Source organism: Schistocerca piceifrons, chromosome 5 (assembly GCF_021461385.2).
Source record: "Schistocerca piceifrons isolate TAMUIC-IGC-003096 chromosome 5, iqSchPice1.1, whole genome shotgun sequence".
Classification (NCBI taxonomy): Eukaryota; Metazoa; Arthropoda; class Insecta; order Orthoptera; family Acrididae; genus Schistocerca; species Schistocerca piceifrons.
The window spans coordinates 299,190,531-299,209,009 of record NC_060142.1 but is presented as its reverse complement, the minus strand read 5'-3'; positions in this window follow the sequence as shown (position 1 = coordinate 299,209,009).

The window sequence follows — 18,479 nt, the reverse complement described above, 5'->3', positions numbered from 1 at the left end:
AATACGTGCTGTCACCAAACTCCACATCTCATCAGCCCTATTACGATGCCAACGGGGTCATGATTATTAGTGGATCAGAACTCTTCTTTCCTCTACAAATCTTCGAGTGGTATCCATACCACCTGGCCTTTCACATCCGTCTACCGTCCCCCGCTTGAATCCTTTGCAGCCAATTTCACCATTCCCCTCTCCCATAATGAGGAAATTCGAATTACCAAGGCATCATGTAAACCAGACCCGGTTGGGTGAAAATGGCTTCTTTCCGGCAGGACGAAGGAGTCGTGTTCTGGCAACGGAGCGATCCTGACATCATAACCATCCAGTGCCGGTGACCTCTGCCGGTTGAATTCGAGTTCTGACGGACAAAACAACGTCGTGCCCACTTCTTTTGTATCGCTATTGCTCTTTGTGGTTTTATTTAGCATGCTTTCACAAAAATTTCCTGAGCTTCACTTTGTTACAAACTGTAACGATCCAGCTTCTATGGCCCTTGCGGTTGAATATCACTTATTGTCCATGTTTGCGTTCAGATATATTCCTTGAGCAAACACCAATTGCCCCCCATGATCACCTAATCATGCTGCAACGAAGTTTCATCACCGTTAGCAAGTTTATTTACTTTCTGTCTAGTAACATATAAAAATCTACATGATAATACATACAATTGTGAAGCTATGATATTTGTACTCATAAAGTTTAACCGTGGAAAATATCATGTACACAACTATCATCAAACGGTTTAACACAGTTTATCAACTCTCTACGCATACTCCTGCCACAACGTCACATGACTATTACACTTAAAAATTCTCACGTCCTATTTAACAGAACTTTACGCCACTTCTTCTATGTCCCATCGATATCATCACACAAGCCAGCCGGTTCTTCTAAATTTGACGAAATATTCCTTTCCCATTTCGTCTCAGGGCTCCGCTTTCCCCCAGATTTCTCCTCCTCTTTCCAACAGCTTAGTTTTGGAAGTTCTTTCGCATTATTTTCAGCCACATTCTGCTCCAAACGCCGAACTTTACTAAATGGACAAAGTGCTCTGTGGAAATAATGTTTCGTAATTACGATAAAGAACAACATTAATTTGTATAATTTTTATTTAAAGCCTTTCGGACACGACAGTCCATGTTGATACTTTTAAAAATATTTACCAATTTTACATTTAATTTCTTTTTTAATTATCAGCTGTGTTGCGAAAATGAACTCGTAAGAGCAAACTGCAGTACTGCGACGCTACCTGAAGACGAAAGAATGTAAAACAATGAAAAAAATTGCACAATTCATATATCTTCTCAGTATACAAAATTTACTTTTATCTCAGCCGTAACGAACAACTGTCACAAGTGCAGCCTGAAAATATCTCCACCTGCAGCGAAAGGAAATGATGCTTTCCTTATGTTGCCTAACACTGGCATAAATCACATAAATAAAATGTCATCACGTAAGACTAAGAGTAATTTGTATCGCTTTTTGAAGTAATTGTTTGTTTAAGCTTATTGATGAACTACAATACCGTATAACTATAAAAAGAAATATCTAAGACGGATTGTCGTTAAAAGAAATTAAGTTGTTAAAGTGAAAAAAGGTGCCGTAATCTTCAACATTAATGTAACGAAAGATCAAACACACTCGTAAAAAAGCAAGAACGGGTTTAAAATTACACTATGTGATCAAAAGTATCCGGATTCATCCAAAAACATACGTTTTTCATATTATGTGCATTCTGCAGCCATCTACTGCCAGGTGGTTGTGTGGAATGACGAATCACGGTACATAATGTGGGGATCCGGTGGTAGGGTGTGGGTAAGGCGAATGTCCGGTGAACGACATCTGCCAGTGTCTGTAGTGTCAACAGTAAAATTCGGAGGCGGTGCTGTTATGGTGTTGAGGTGTTTCTCATGGAGGGGGCTTGCACCCCTTGTTGTTTTGCGTGGCACTATCACATCACAGCCCTACACTGATAAGCACCTTCTTGCTTCCCACAGACGAACAGCATTTCGGGATAGGCGATTGCATCTTTCAAAACTATCGAGCACCTGTTCATAATGCACTGCCTGTGTCGGAGTGGTTGCACGACAATAACATCCCTGTAATGGACTGGCCTGTACAGAGTCATGAACTGAATCCTATAGAACACCTTTCGGGTGTTTTGGAACGCCGACTTCGTGCCAGGCCTCACCGACCGACATCGATACATCTTCTCAGTGCAGCAGTCCGTGAAGAATGAGCTGCCATTCCCCAAGAAACCTTCCAGCACCTGATTGAACGTATTCCCGCGAGAGTTTAAGCTGTTATAAAGGCTAAGGGTGGGCCAATACCATATTGAATTCCAGCACTACCGATGGAGGGCGTTACGAACTTGTAAGCAAGCTTCAGCCAGGTGTCCGGATACTTTGGATCACATAGTGTATGTCCATAAAGAGATCATTAGAGACGGAAGTATTACAAGTATTTGGAAAAGATTCTATGGATGATTTGCGTATCTATTTCATAAAATCGGTACGTGTCTTGAGACCCGTATTGCATGACAATTCATCGGCAGAGTCCGCTAATGCCTTGACTGTTGGGTGGATACCTTTTGAATGTATCCTGTGTGGAAGGATATAATTTAAGTGAAATTGTGAGTCCATCTAGCATGTTACCTAGATTTATCACCCTATGGTTCCCACGCATTACTCAGTAGTTGTTTACCAGTTAAATCCATTCAGTGCATTATTGGTGTCTTCGTACAGAATAGCAATACCGTCAACAAATATCACTGATATCATTTCCATCTAAATTTGAATCGCATTTCTTTTATCTGGTCCTTAGTCTTCTGACTTATTTGATGCGGCTTGCCACGACTATCTATCTTGTGCCAGACTCTTCATTTCAGAATAGCTCTTGTACCCTACGTTCTCAGGCATTTGTTGGATATGTCTCGATCTCTGTCCTCATCTGCAGTTATTACTCACAACAGTTCCCTGTACAATCATGGAGGTTGTTCCCTTATGTATTCTCAGATTTCCTGTCATCCTGTCGCTTCTTCTTGGCGGCGTATTCCAAATGTTCCATTCTTCGCCGATTCTGGGGAAAACCTCATCATTCCTTCCCTTGCCAGTACACATGATTTTCAACATTCTTCTGTAGCACCACATCTCAGTCGCTTCGATGCCCTCATTTACTGTTTTCCCACAGTCCACGATACGCTTACATAAACTTCTGTACTCCGAGCGTACTCTCTCATTATATTCTTCCACAATTAAGGCCTGAAAAGCTCTCTTCGTTAGTTCCAGTTTGATTTGTATGTCCTTGTTCCGACCGTAAAATTCTGCTCCAGAGGTAGCAGAATTACTTCACTTCATCTAATTCTTCGTAAACAAACTCGATGTTAAGTTTTTCACTATTCCCATTCCCGCTGCTCCTTAATACTTTCGTTTCCATACAGTCTATAATACGTACTCAAAACAACGATCATTCCATTCAACGGATGTTGTACTTATTCATCACTTTCACTGAGGGGAGCTATGTCATCAGCTATTCTTGTCACTGATATTCTTTGACAATGAATTTTAATCCCACTTTAGGATCTTTTATTACCGTCGTCACTTTCTGGAGGTACTAAGTGAGCAGTAGTACCAAAAGACTCCGTCCTCGTCCTACACTTCAATTAGTCCAAACTGTTCATCCTTGGTTTTCCATTCGTCTTTTGCCATTTTGGTTGTTATAGATACTATTTATTACCCGTCTTACCTTATATATCAGCCATATTTTCACCATAGTTCCTAATATATGCCGCCATTTTACACTGTCATACACTTTTTCTGGTCTACGAATCCTATGAACGAGTCTTTTATATTCTTCAGTCTAGCTTGCATTATAATGCTCAACTTCAGAACTTTTGTCGGGTGCCTTTACGGTTCCTAAACCCAAGCATCGTCGTCAAAGAGATGCTTAATGTTTTCTCTTTTTCTGTACATTGTTATGGCAACATTATACATGAGCTCTTAAGCTGAATCTACGATAGTTTCCGCTCCTACCTGCCATTAATATTTTTGGGATAGTATGGACAATATGTTTCCAGTAGTCTGATGGAATATTTCCATTCTGCAACTAACCTTAAGTGTCATTTGGTTGCCACTTTTGCGAACGATAGCGCAAAAACTCGAAGGAAAGCTGTCTATGACCTCGACCTTATTTGATTTCAAGACTCTTGAAACTCTGTTTAATTCTGACCTTAATACTCGTTCCCTTCAGCCTCATAAAGGTCTTTAATGTATTATTCCCGTGTATCTACTCTTTCTTCTGGAATTCCTCTTGCACTGTTAATGTTGACGCAAACACTTTCAGTGTTTCCGAATCTTGTTTCGGATTTGTTTTCTTCAATTTTTTCACAGTTTTCACCTTTCCAAAATTTTCTGGCAAGTACCGATGTTTGTCTTTCTATTTTCTCTCACAGCTCTGTTTAGAGCTGGCTATTTCTCATCGCTTTACAGCCTACCATAGTATGCAGTGTCGCAGTATCTACAGCCATAGAACTCTAAACGCACCTCATCATTTCCCTTTTTTATTCATTGTCCCACTTCTTATCACAATGATTCTTCCAGGTGATTCTCTTTAACTTCAAACTACCTTTCATCAATACTATATTTCGATTTGAATCTATATGTCCTGATGAGTACTTCTTACTATTCACTTTCTGATTTCTGAATCTCTGTCCCACGATGCCGTACTCCAGTTGAATTCTTCTCTTGTCTCCAGGCCGTTTCCTAGTATGCCTCCTCTTCTAGTGATATTTGAAGAGTGTATTCGCTATTACTAGCCGAAATTTACTCCCTCATTCGATTAGTCTTTCTCCTCTATCATTCCTTCTGCCGAGCCCCTATTGTTCCGTATCTCTTTCTTCCCTTTCCTTCCCCGACTACAGCGATCCAGTCCTCCACGATTACCAGATTTAAACTCCCTTTAAATGCTTTGTTAGCTCTAGGGTTCTAATATGCTCCCGCCTCTTCTGCCTCTTCATCTCCTGCTTGTGACCGAGTGAAGTGGCGCAGTGGTTAGCACACTAGACTCGCACTCTGGAGAACGACGATTCCAACCTTCGTCCTGCCATCCTGTTTTAGGATTTCTGTGATTGCCCTAAATCGCTTCAGAAAAATGCCAGGATGGTTCCTGCGAAAGGGCACGACCGACTTCCTTCCCTGTCTTTCCCTACTCCAATGGGATCGATGATTTCGCTGTTTGTTCTCCTTCCCCCAATCCAACCAAACAACCTGCTTGTGACATCAGAATTAATACCTGAATTAATGGCATTTTGATGAGAATAAATCTCAAACTTACATGCGACAACGAGGACCATTCTGTCACACAACTGTTAACAGTAACTCACTTTCTCCCCTAGTTTTTCATAACAAATACTACTCCCATTATAAAACATTCTGCTGCTGTTAACATTACCTCTCACTCGTCTGATCAAAAATCCTCGTCGTCTTTCCATTTCGCTTCACTTACCTGCACTATATATAGACTAAGCTTTACATCTCCCTTTACAGATTTTCTAAGATAAATAGGTAACCGGTAATGAATGGTGTAAGAAAAGAGCTAGTCACCGATTTACGAGACGCGGATGAATTTTGGAACAGAAATCCATTATGGACTTTATTATGATAACTGAAGAAGTCACAAGATCCCTGACAATGTCAAATTGATACCAAGCATTATTCTCGACGAAGACCACAGACACTGAAGAAAAGAAAAATTACATACGGAGGAAAAAGACAGGCGAAAATCAAATGCAGGAAACTAAGAGATAGGGAAACTCATCTACATCTACATCAACATCTACATTTATACTCCGCAAGCTACCCAACGGTGTGTGGCGGAGGGCACTTTACGTGCCACTGTCATAACCTCCCTTTTCTGTTCCAGTCGCGTATGGTTCGCGGGAAGAACGACTGTCTGAAAGCCTCCGTGCGCGCTCGAATCTCTCTAATTATACATTCGTGATCTCCTCGAGAGGTATAAGTAGGGGGAAGCAATATATTCGATACCTCATTCAGTAACGCACCCTCTCTAAACCTGGCGAGCAAACTATACCGCGATGCAGAGCGCCTCTCTTGCAGAGTCTGGCACTTGAGTTTGCTAAACATCTCCGTAACGCTATCACGGTTACCAAATAACCCTGTGACGAAACGCGCCGCTCTTCTTTGGATCTTCTCTATCTCCTCCGTCAACCCGACCTGGTACGGATCCCACACTGATGAACAATACTCAAGTATAGGTCGAACGAGTGTTTTGTAAGCCACCTCCTTTGTTGATGGACTACATTTTCTAAGGACTCTCCCAATGCATCTCAACCTCTTGAGATACAAAAAGAGAAGATTGAGAAACAGCTTCCTAAAGACTAGAGAAAGCATGTGGAGGAAGAATGGAGGAGGTTCAAATTGGTAAAAGTCAAGACGATGGAATAAACACGTGGGAAGACATAAGCAGAAGACAGTCACAAGAAAACTCCATGGTTGAATGAAGGAATTGCAGAAGCTGTCAAGAATAAGAATAACGCATGGAGAGAATGGTTCAAACCAGAACGGTACATAACATAATATAATGATTCAGCGGAACTGCAAGTAAAATGATAGCACTGGCTATGAAGTTGTCTTGGGAAAAATTCGAAGAAAGAAATAGAAGAAAATTTCAACAAAGGCGAGATTATATTACACCAAAAATTAGGTAACAGAAAAAAGCAAAAGAAAAATCTTCGAAAGTTATCGACAAAGAAGGAAAACACGTATGGGAAGAAGAAGTAGTTTTGATAGTTTGGAAGGAATACTTTGAAGAAATACATGAAGGGCAGGCTGAAACAAATCAACGTAACGAGGTAGACGAAGACGAAGTAAATATCACAAAGGAAATAGAAAGATAATATCTGCAGATGTGGTCTGTGGCGAAATCTGCATTATAAACGAGAAATAGCAACGTTCGTGTAGTAGGTGACATCAGAGTTGAAATGATTAAAGCTGCAGACCTATCGCAATTCAGTGGTTCTATACAATAATGAGGATATTATGGACGTATGGAAAGATTCCTGATGTCCGACAAAGGCAACTATTGCACGCATCTTTAAGGAAGGGACCAAGGTGCTCCATGAAAAGTACAGAGGAATAGTGGTACTGTGGGAATGCATGAATATTTATAAAAAGACAACGTTACAGAGTCAGGAATAAGATACAATCACAATGTAGAAGGGAGTAACAAGGATTCCGACCTGCAAGGTCAATTACAGATCCATATTTACAGCCAGACACGTTGTAGAAAAGAAATGGAAATTTGGGGAAACAATCGTAATTGCATTTATAGCTGTCAAAAAATACTTATGACCTTATTAGAAATTAAGAGATATGGCAAGGTCGGAATAGATTGGAACTGTAAATGTGACGGAGCTGAGAATCAGAAACATGTACAAAAAATTTTTGAATACTGTTATAATGGATGGTAGAAATTCAGAATGATTTATAACGGACAAAGGTGATCGGCAACGAAAAGTACTCTCACCAGTTATGGGCAACATCATACGGAAAGTTCGCCAAGGGTCAACAACAGACGAATGAAAATTATAGTATACGCAGATGATGTGGTGATTTGAGTAGAAAATGAGCAGAAAGAAAACTAAACACTGAGCAGAGAGTAACAGAAGAAGCAACAAAGTTAAGAAAAAGCGAAGTAATGAAAATCAGCAGGAAAAATAAAAAAAATGAAGTATGTAGCTTGCAATGGAAAAATTATTGAACAAGTAGATGTTTTGAAGTATCTAGGAAGGAACTTTCAACGTTGGAACTTCGGAAAGAACATGAAATTGTTCGTAATTGTGTTATTATGTGTCGGATATAACAAAAAATTGGAAAATACCTGCCAAAGCAAAGATCGTGATATACGAGTTATATTTTCTGTATATGGATCAGAATTCTGGACATGGACAGAGAAACATCTGAACAGAATACAGCAACAGAGATTCGCGTTCTACGAGGGATCCTCAGTAAGAAGAGAAATGACAGGATAAGGAATGAAATAATACGAAATACCCAACAGATCAAGCCCGTAGAGAAATGTATGGAAAGTAACAATTAAATGGTTTGGCCACATTAAAAGAATGAAACCAGAAAGACTTCCGAGAAGAGCCCGAGAACCGACATAACCTGGACGAGTGCCAACTGAAAAACCAGAATAAGATGGAGGGACAAAGTGAAGAAAGATGTGAACTCAAGGGGTCTGCAATGAGAGGAGACACTAAATAATAGTGTGTGGGAGAGAAGGAAAGCGTGGAAAAGGCTTTGTGAACGACCTGCATCAGCTGATTGTAATCATAACAAAAGTCACAATGCTGAACTCGTTAACCGTAATGCTGATCAAAGTTTAATACACAGTCAACACCCTAAGTTATTAACTCAAATCACGAACCTCGGATATCAGTGACCCCACAATTATTACCGCCTTGACCACGGGACGATACCAAAATCTGTCGTCACCTGCAATGTAATCTCATTTTTTTTCTTTTGACTTATCAGTGACCTTCATAGACAAATACTACTATATACCGCCGTTCCACGATTAGCCAATGAGACGCAGAGACGCTGCATCCACATCACATAAATAACACGCGATCACATTGTAATATGCTACAGCAGGGTGTTACAATATTGAATATCATGTGTTACCCCGGCCCAATTTGCTATTACTATTACTCATCCGGTCCTCACTTTCTTTTCAAAATTGAAAATTCTCGAAAACAACTGAAAAAATTAAAAAAAAGGAGTAATCGAAGCCAGGAACTCCATCACCAACTGTCATTTACTTAAGACTGATTACTTTACGTAAAACGAGTTTGTTTGCTTGGCCTTCCTCTGCAGGAAGCACAGAAACATTTTTGTAAATAAACAACCACCTTTTTTTGCTGCACTGTATTTTATACATCCCAGATGAAATACGCCTTTCTCTCTTTAGGGCATCATCAGTGGAGACTGGGCCATTGTTATCATGCACTGTAAGTATTCTGTCACTGACCATATGTACTTGATCTGCAACTGTGATTCCAAGACCTAACTACCGTGAAGTTCTCGATGTGTCTCATCCTGTTTAGTTTGTTTGCGTACATATTACCAACCTAACGAGGTTTATGCTGAAAACTAAAATCTATTTGTTGATGTAGAATGTTGTATATGAATATAGTAGCTATCAAAGAATGGTTGAAAATTCTGGTGTTCATCTGATTTCAGTTTTGGTTGACATTTTTGTGGAGAGGTACATGCCTTGGATAGGTGTGTGGAACGATGTTCTATGGTATTATTATTTTTATTATGATAACAGTCCTCTGTTGTATTGTTAACCTATTATTTTATTTATTAGTGTAAACAATGAGTTATTTAGCATGTATACTTGGTCATTCAACAGAGTTTCCTTTCCAGCTTGCTTTTCAATAAGTGGTAATTTTCTTGCAGATTTAGGAGGTGTTTTTTATTGTTGATTCTAATTATTTTCAAGTCTTCTAATTATTTTCATGTCTTCTCTAGTGCGTGGTTTGTGATTGTGTTCTCTTACGCGTCAGTAAATGTGGAGTTATTTGTCCCATACTTCCGGAGTCTCATGTGTTCTTTGTTTTCGAAATCAGATGCTCTGACTGTTTGTCCTGTGTATCAGACATCACAAGTGTTATACTGTAATTGATATATACTTTCTTTCTGTATATGTCTCTGTTTTTTGTCAGTTCTTTGGTATATTATTCGATAGAATTGCCTGTTGTGTACCCTATGTTTACACCCCATCTTTTGATTAGTGATTTTATGTCTGAGTTTGTGTTAGTATGTCACTGTGTAGCACCTTGTGTTTTCTTTTATATTTTGGTGATTATTCGGTGTAGTTGTTGTCGTACAGCGTGTTTGTGTTGGTACACTTCATGTCATATGCAAAGACTACATTTGTACCTGGAAGCATGGCATAAATCACTTCACATTTGCAGTACATCTAAGAGAACACAATCGCAAACTAACCACTAGACAAGAAGACTTGAAATCAATTAGATTCAACAATAAAAACAGCTCCTAAACCTGCAAGAAAATCATAGAAAACTCTGTTGAATGACCAAGTAACCGAGCCAAACAACTCATTGTTTACACTAGTAAGTAAAATAACAGTGTAACAATAGAACAGAAGACTATTACCATGATATCAATAACAACAATATCAATAATAATAATAGCACTCAACAGCATTCCACTCACTTATCTATCCCATAAACCTCTCCAGGAAGCAAGTAAATGAAAACTGAAATCAATTAAACACCAAAACCTTCCACCATTCTCAAACAGCTATTACCTTCATATTCAACATTCTACATCTCGCAATGAATAACCACCAACATCTCCACCCCACAGAAAAGCCCCTCCCCCCTCTCTCTCTCTCTCTCTTCCTCCCTCTCTGACATCCCCCTCCCTCCAATCAACAGAGTAGATGTTAGTTTTCAGCATATAATTCGTTAGGTAGGTAACATGTACGGTACAGAAACAAACCAAACAGGATGAGAAACGTAGCGAAGTCGCAGTTGTAGGTCAAACATGTATATAATTAGTGACAGAAGACTTATAGTGCGTCAAAATATGAACAAACAAGATCAAAAGTGGAAACAAAAAAGTTTGGAACTTAAAACAGGCTTATGTTTCGTAAATAGAACTGCAATGCGACCTCCAGCATGTGGTCAGATGAGAGGCAGCGCACATGCCAACCAGAAACGTGAAGAACTGAGGGTAATCCCTTATTCCTAAAAACGAAACGTGAACTGTTTTGTAACCTACAAATGACACATATCAAAACAAAACTTTGTGATTCCCCACAGTTGTTGCCTTAAAGTGAAACAGGTGAAACGCGCGTGTGTCGCATAAAATATAATGCAGTAAGAAAAGGTGTTTTTTTATTTACAAAATTTTACGTAAGGCGTTATCAAATGAGGCAAAATTAATCTATACTTAAACGCTAATATGGACATATCTGGAAGATATGCTTTTAAGTTCTGGTTACATGTACCCCAAAATAACGAAACATTTTCGTTTTACCTCTGTCCATCTATTCTCTAAAATGTTGTTGTTGTTGTTATTGTTGTTGTTGTCTTCAGTCCTGAGACTGGTTTGATGCAGCTCTCCATGCTACTCTATCCTGTGCAAGCCTCTTCATCTCCCAGTACCTACTGCAGCCTACATCCTTCTGAATCTGCTTAGTGTATTCATCTCTTGGTCTCCCTCTACGATTTTTACCCTCCACACTGATCCCTTGATGCCTCAGAACATGTCCTACCATCCGATCCCTACTTCTAGTCCAGTTGTGCCACAAACTCCTCTTCTCCCCAATTCTCTTCAATACCTCCTCATTAGTTATGTTATCTACCCATTCTCTAAAATACATTTTTTTAATTCATTGATATGTCATTGACTCGACATCACACAATAAACTTCCTCTTAATTATACGGTATTGACGAGATATCTATTAATTACAATTAAAGCAAGTTTATAATATCATCAGCTTACTGTCATCTATGTTTTAGATTCATTTCTCTCATTACTATCTCTGTTGTCTCTTTGCCACCTCTTTAAAATAATTATTTACGCTTTACGTAAATTAACGAAAACGGTAATATGCTGAACTATTTCGGTATATTTCCGCTTTTTTAAAAGGAAGTCACTTAAAACTCGAAATATGAACACCTTTCCAAAGGAAATCATCTGACTGTGTGTGTTTTCAGGAGAGAGTGATATTGACTTGACATCATTTTTCCCCTCATTACTACTGGCATTGTCTAAGTAATTTCAGCTCCCTGTCGACCTTTCTTATCACCATCAGCTAGTTTACATTGTATAACTGCGCGTAATAGACGACATTAATTCGTCACAAGTCATTATAATATCTCTGGACGGTGAATACATTTTAATAAAATGTCTAGCCAAGGGGTTTCTGTAATGTAGAATCAAATTTACTACATCTATTTTCCATATTTAGTTGCTATGAATATTCTCAGTGAAAAAGTTGAAACACCTTATACAATATAGATTAGTATAGAATCTTTTAACAATGCTCCTAAAGCATTATTAAAGTGAGTCGTAAAATAGCCTCTTCATGTGGAACGTGGTCTTCGTCATTCACATATTTTTTGTCTGCCTGTGTCCAGTTCCTGCTGTGAGTCAGCTGCCCGAGAATCTGAGCTACCGCTGGCAACCATACTTCCGCCTTACAGATATTTTTGGTTTGTCTCTGGCCATGTTTTCATTAGCGGACGCAGTATCCAGTAATCTTACGTTTTGGTCCTTCCTCATTTTCAAACACCAAAATATTATCATAACACAACAATGCAGTTGAACATGTTACGAATATGATTATATTTCCATTTGCAATTACTTATATAAGATGCAGACGTGTCATTGTTACTGTCACTATAATGTATATTCTCTGTTTTGTGCTCCTCTATAGAAAACATTGAGTATTCCATAATACACGTGAAGGGCGAAGAAAGTGGTACACCTGCCTAATATTGTGTAGGGCCCCCGCGAGCACGAAGAAGGGGCGCGACACGACGTGGCATAGTCTTGATTAATGTCTGAAGTAGTGCTGGAGGGAATTGACACCATGAATCCTGCAGGACTGTCCATAAATCCGTAAGATTAAGAGGGGATGAAGATCTCTTCTGGACAGCACGTTCAAGGTATCCCAGTTATGTTCATGTCTGGGAGTCTGGTGGCCAGCGAGTGTTTAAACTCAGAAGAGTATTCCTGGAGCCACTCTGTAGCAATTCTGGTCGTTTGGGGTGTTGCATTGTCGTGCTGGAATTTCCCAAGTCCATTGGAATGCACAATGGACATGAATTGGTGCAGGTGATCGGAAAGGACGCTTATGTACATGTCACTTGTCAGAGTCGTATCTAGACGTTTCAGGGGTGCCACATCGCTCCAGGTGCACACGCCGCACACAATGACGGAGCCTCCACCAGCTTGAACAGTCCTCTGCTGACACGCAGGGTCCGTACATTCATGAGTAAGTCTCCTTACCCGTACACGTCCATCTTCTCGATACAATCTGAAACAAGACTCGTCCGATCAAGCAATATGGTTCCTGTCATGAACAGTTCAATGTCTGTGTTGACTGGCCCTGATGAGGTGTAAAACTTTGTGTTGTTCGTTGAAATAATAAGAAACACGACTACTGACCTGAACCAGGGCACCCATTAGGTACACGGTTTGCGTTGTTGCAAAGCCTATATCTAAGTTCACATTGCGTAACGCAAAGTTTCGTGTCGTGGCGAATCTTCCCATCCTACATGCCGCATATTAGTTTGAAAATGGGTCGTATAATTTCTCGGTAGATGGTTATTGCTCCATGTCTGCATACTGTTTCATGTTTCAACACGTCATTTATTATTGTTTTAACATAATTACATAAATAACAGTCAGTTCTGCATCTCCAAATCATCTACTATCACTTCAACCGTAAATCTCCTGCAGCTATAAATGAAGTTCGCAAACATTCTAAGAACATGTAACATTAAACAGAACTCTGTTAATCTTGAGACGAAATGGAGCTTTATGACTCATTCCTGTTATTAAAGTGTTAAGATGATACCTGTCGTTTCATTGTGAGCTACAAAATTACTTTCTGTTTGGTTACTCAAGTATGTAGATGTTACAATATTTAATACTGTTTCTGCTCACTACTTGCTAGTCTCAATTTACAGACTTCTCTGCGTTGCAGCGCGACGCTATGTCAACCTATTGCTACCCTAGGTCTTAACAACATCAGGCTACTGCTTTTACGATGGGAGATCGCCTGTTGTCGAAGTGAGGGTCAGCCGTTGGAGAATTGTTAAATAATGATCAGTTTGGCTTCTGGAAAGCTAAAGGCGCCCAGAAACTAAAGACAACATAGATGTAGTACAAGATTTGCCCAGGAAGTTTTTTCTTCAGCAATTCTTTATTGAACCAAATGAGAATTGTACAAACCAAATAATGCTGTTTTATCTCCGCATCCTATTTTTCCATGTAATCTCCGTCCAGTTCTATGGCCTTCCTCCAGCGCGAAACAAGGGCGTGTGTACCTAGTCGGTATCAGTCCTTGTCCTGGTGGTGGACCCAGTACTTCATTGCATGAATCACCTCCTCATCGACCTCAAAATGTCTTCCACGAGTGCCGTCCTTAATGGCCCAAACAACTGCTCGCTGCAGCATGTCGTGTGTGACAGCCATGGATGGTCTACCCGACCGTTGCAAATTGTGGAGTTCCACCGAATCGCATTCTGATAATCATACCATCCTTCCCCAGCGACTAACTGTACTTCTGTCGATGCTCCATAGACTTTGCTAAAGCGTTTGTGAATATTCCCTACAGTTTTCTCTCTGCTTTCTCTGCAGTGTGAAATTCAACGACACCACGCTGCTTGTAACCTATACCACATACAGACTCCATGTTGAAACTTTCGTGCAGCTAGTAACGTTTCGAATGTATAGCGTTTTTTTCGACTGAGAAAAAAAATGCTTTACATTCTGGGCAACCGTCGTACTAACAATGCACTTGATTTGTCTGACGTGATAGGTGAAGAAACAGACTCGAATTAGCAGAGATAGGGGATCCAGTATTAGAAACAGAATTAAACCATAATTCACGTTGGTGTGTAGAATGTATGAGTCTGGCGACATACTAACTCTACTTTCGAAAAAATATCATCCACACAATTCCGAAAACAGCAAGAGCTGACAGCTGCGAGAATCACCGCACAATCACCTTAACAGCTCATTCATCCAGGGTGCTGACAAGAATAATATACAGATGAACGGAAAAGAAAGCTGTGCCAGATGATCAGTTTGGCTTTAGAAATTGTAAAGCCACCAGAGAGGTAGTTCTAACGTTGCGGTTGATAATGGAAGTAAGACTAAAGAATATTCAAGATACGTTCATAGGATTTGTCGACCATGAAAAAGTTTTCAACAATGTAAAATGGTGCAAGATGCTCGATATCCTGAGGAAAATAGGAGTAAGCTATAGGAAGAGACGGATAATATACAATATGAGCAAGAGCCAAGAGGAAATAATAAGAGTGGGTGTCGAAGAACAAAATTCTCGAATTAAAAAGGTTGTAAGACAGGGATGTACTCTTTCGCAGCTACTGTTCAATCTGCACATCTAAGAAGCAATGATGGAAATAAAAGAAAGGTTCAGGAGTGGAATTGAAATTCAAGATGAATGGATATCCATTAGGTGATTCGCTGATAACATTGCTATCGTTAGTGAAAGTGAAGAAGAATTACATGATCTGCTGATCGGAATGAACAACCTAATGAATGCAGGATATTGACTGAGCGTACATCGAAGATAGGGCAAACTAATGAGAAGTAGCAGAAATGAGAACAGAAAGAAACTTAACATCAGGACTGATGATCACGAAGTAGATAAAGTTAAGGAATTCTGCTACTAAACAGTGAAATAACCAGTAACGGACGGAGCAAGAACGACTTCAAAAGCAAACTAACAAGCGTTCCTGGCTAAGAGAAGTCTACTACTATCAAACATAGGTCTTAATTTGTGGAAGAATTTTCCGAGAATCTACGTCTGGAGTACAGCATTGTATGGTAGCGAAACATGGACTGTGAGAAAACCGGAAGGAAAAAGAATCGAAGCATTTGAGACGTGGTGATATAGAGGAATGTTGAAACTCTGATGGGCTAATAAGGTAAGGAGTGTGGGGGTTCTGCACAGAAACTGAGAGAAAAGGAATATGTGGAAAACACTGACAAGGAGAAGGGACAGAATGACAGGACTTCTGTTAAGATTTAAGGGAATGACTTCCATGGTACCAGAGGGAGCTAGCATAAAACGGTAGAGGAAGACAGAGATTGGAATAGATTCTGCAAAAACGTGAGGACGCATGTTGCATGTGTTACTCTGATATGAAGAGGTTGGCACAGGAGAGGAAGTCGTGGTGGACTGCATCTAACAACTCAGAAGACTGATGATTCAAAAAAAGAAAAAAAATGGTATCCAAAAAAGATGTAAATGGGAAAGGAGTACATTGTTACAGTATCATACTCGATGAGTCTCCGTGTTCTAAGACTGGGAGGTTAGTACACCCATGAAACATTATGCCTCCGCAAATCATAAGACATGAAGCATCAAAACGATCATGTTCGACAATGTTCCTGATTGTAGCATGTCTTCCCACCTCTTGCTATATTGGAATATATCCAGGATCGCAAGGCAGAATGAAAATAATCTCATCCGAGAAGAGCATGTCACCGCTCTCTTCGTTGGTCCAGTCATTAGGCACTTGGTAAATCCCAAATCTTGGAATATTATACACTTAGCTGTATTGTCATAGTATATGTTTCCGATGTGTGCGTTTTTCCAGGGATGCAATTGGCCCTGACGTCATTTTTATGTAAGAAAATGCGTCACCGCATCGAAATCGAACAGCACAAGTGGAAGAGCTCTTGAAACGATAGGATATATGGTGAAAACACTGGCTTGTCTTGTCCCCCTACTTACTCGTAAATTCCATCGACCATGTGTGGGATGCGTTGGGAGATGTATTGCACCAGGCCCGTTTCCACCAGCGACCACAGAGCCTTCGTCAGATGTACCGGTGGACGAATGAACGGCCCAATCTCAAGAAATTATCACTAGTCTTGTGTCCAGCATGGGAGCACATTGCAGAGCGTATGTAATCGTCCGTTTTGATCAGACGTCCTATTTACGTAGAACCACGTCCCCTGTTTGAAACGACCAGGAGGCGATGATGAATCGCACCCACATTCGAGTAATTATTGTCTCTCAAAAAATTGCCGTCTCTGTAGATCTCAGTACGTATTTTCTTCAGTTACCTCCAGCATTACACTGTAGCAGTTCTGTCTCTGTATGATCAAGTTTCACCCAGCTATGTTACTTGGCAATTACAAATCAGGCTAACGTTACTTCCGTCCTTACGTTTTCCAAACCGAAGTATTATCGTCGTACCTGCAACTGATCCTAGTACCTAGTTTCGGTTTAGGCACCCTTGGCTGTTTCACTTTCAGGTAGACTTCCTCTGATCTGTTCTTCTCTTCATTTGACGCCCAATACTGATTTTCCTTTGAGGTACATATTCATATTCTAAATCACGTACCCTTCCATCTGAAACATTTTAAATGAGGTCCTACCATTTCATTGTGTACTCCTATATTTTCTGAAGTATGCTTTTCGCGCCCAATTTATGTCTAATTTCACTATTCCATTTCCGATATTTGAGTTAGTTCAAAAAAATTGTTCAAATGGCTCTGAGCACTATGGGACTTAACTACTGTGGTCATCAGCCCCCTAGAACTTAGAACTACTTAAACCTAACTAACCTAAGGACATCACACACATCCATGCCCGAGGCAGGATTCGAACCTGCGACCGTAGCGGTCGCGCGGTTCCAGACTGTAGCGCCTATAACCGCACGGCCACTCCGGCCGGCTTAAGTTAGTTCCAAGCTGTTTATACTGTAGCAGTTCAATAAGAAATACTGGCCGAATCGAATGGCCGAACTGCACTGACATCTTCCTATGCCTCCCAATGCCAACTTTCCCGTCCATTAAGTACCCGCAGATAAGGGGAAAATGGCGTTATCCAACGGTAGTACCGAACTCGCAAGTACCTCCATGCCTGACAAATGGCTTCTTCGTCTAATTTATCCGTCATAACAATGATCAAATGGTCGCGCAATGTGACAGGAAACTTCACAGCCGGACCTCCAGTGTAATATCTACAGGGTAGTCCACCTGAAGTTTCGGGTGAGATTATCTCAAAAACTATACATCGGGTAAAAATAGTTGGTAAGACAAGTTCGTAATCTCAGAGGGGGACATCAAATGATACTACACGTGATCCCCAGCCCTCGCTCCCTCGGGTGGGGCGGGAGGGAAAATCTTAAAAGGAATCACCCATTATTATTCCAGATTCGGATTCTCCATAAAAAAGTAAACAAGTTTTGTCTGAAATATTTTTTTTTGAAAGATGGCGCTGAAATGGAGAAAAAAGTAAATATGGGGGAAGAACTCTGACTCATGTAGAATTACACGACAAGGACGCATCAGATCGATAAAAATGTGCACCAATTCTTTCTTTACACCAAATTAAGCTATTTTTGTACAAAACGTACTGTATCCTACTTTTAGCTTTACCTATGAACAACGACATGGATGTAGCAGAATGATGTTCCCATGGGAAGCTTCATTGCTGTGAGTTCCCTTGCCTCTCACAACTTGGAGTGCATAATTAATGAAAATACCCACGAAGAAATTGTTCAACCTTATCCCCATTTCCTTCAACACATAAAGTCAATCGTCTGCAAAAGTTGTTCACAGTTTTGAGCAGCATATCCCCTGGTATGGCTGCACACGCTCTTCGAATGCGTTGCTCGATGTCGTATCAGGTTGTGGGCTGCCTTTCATAA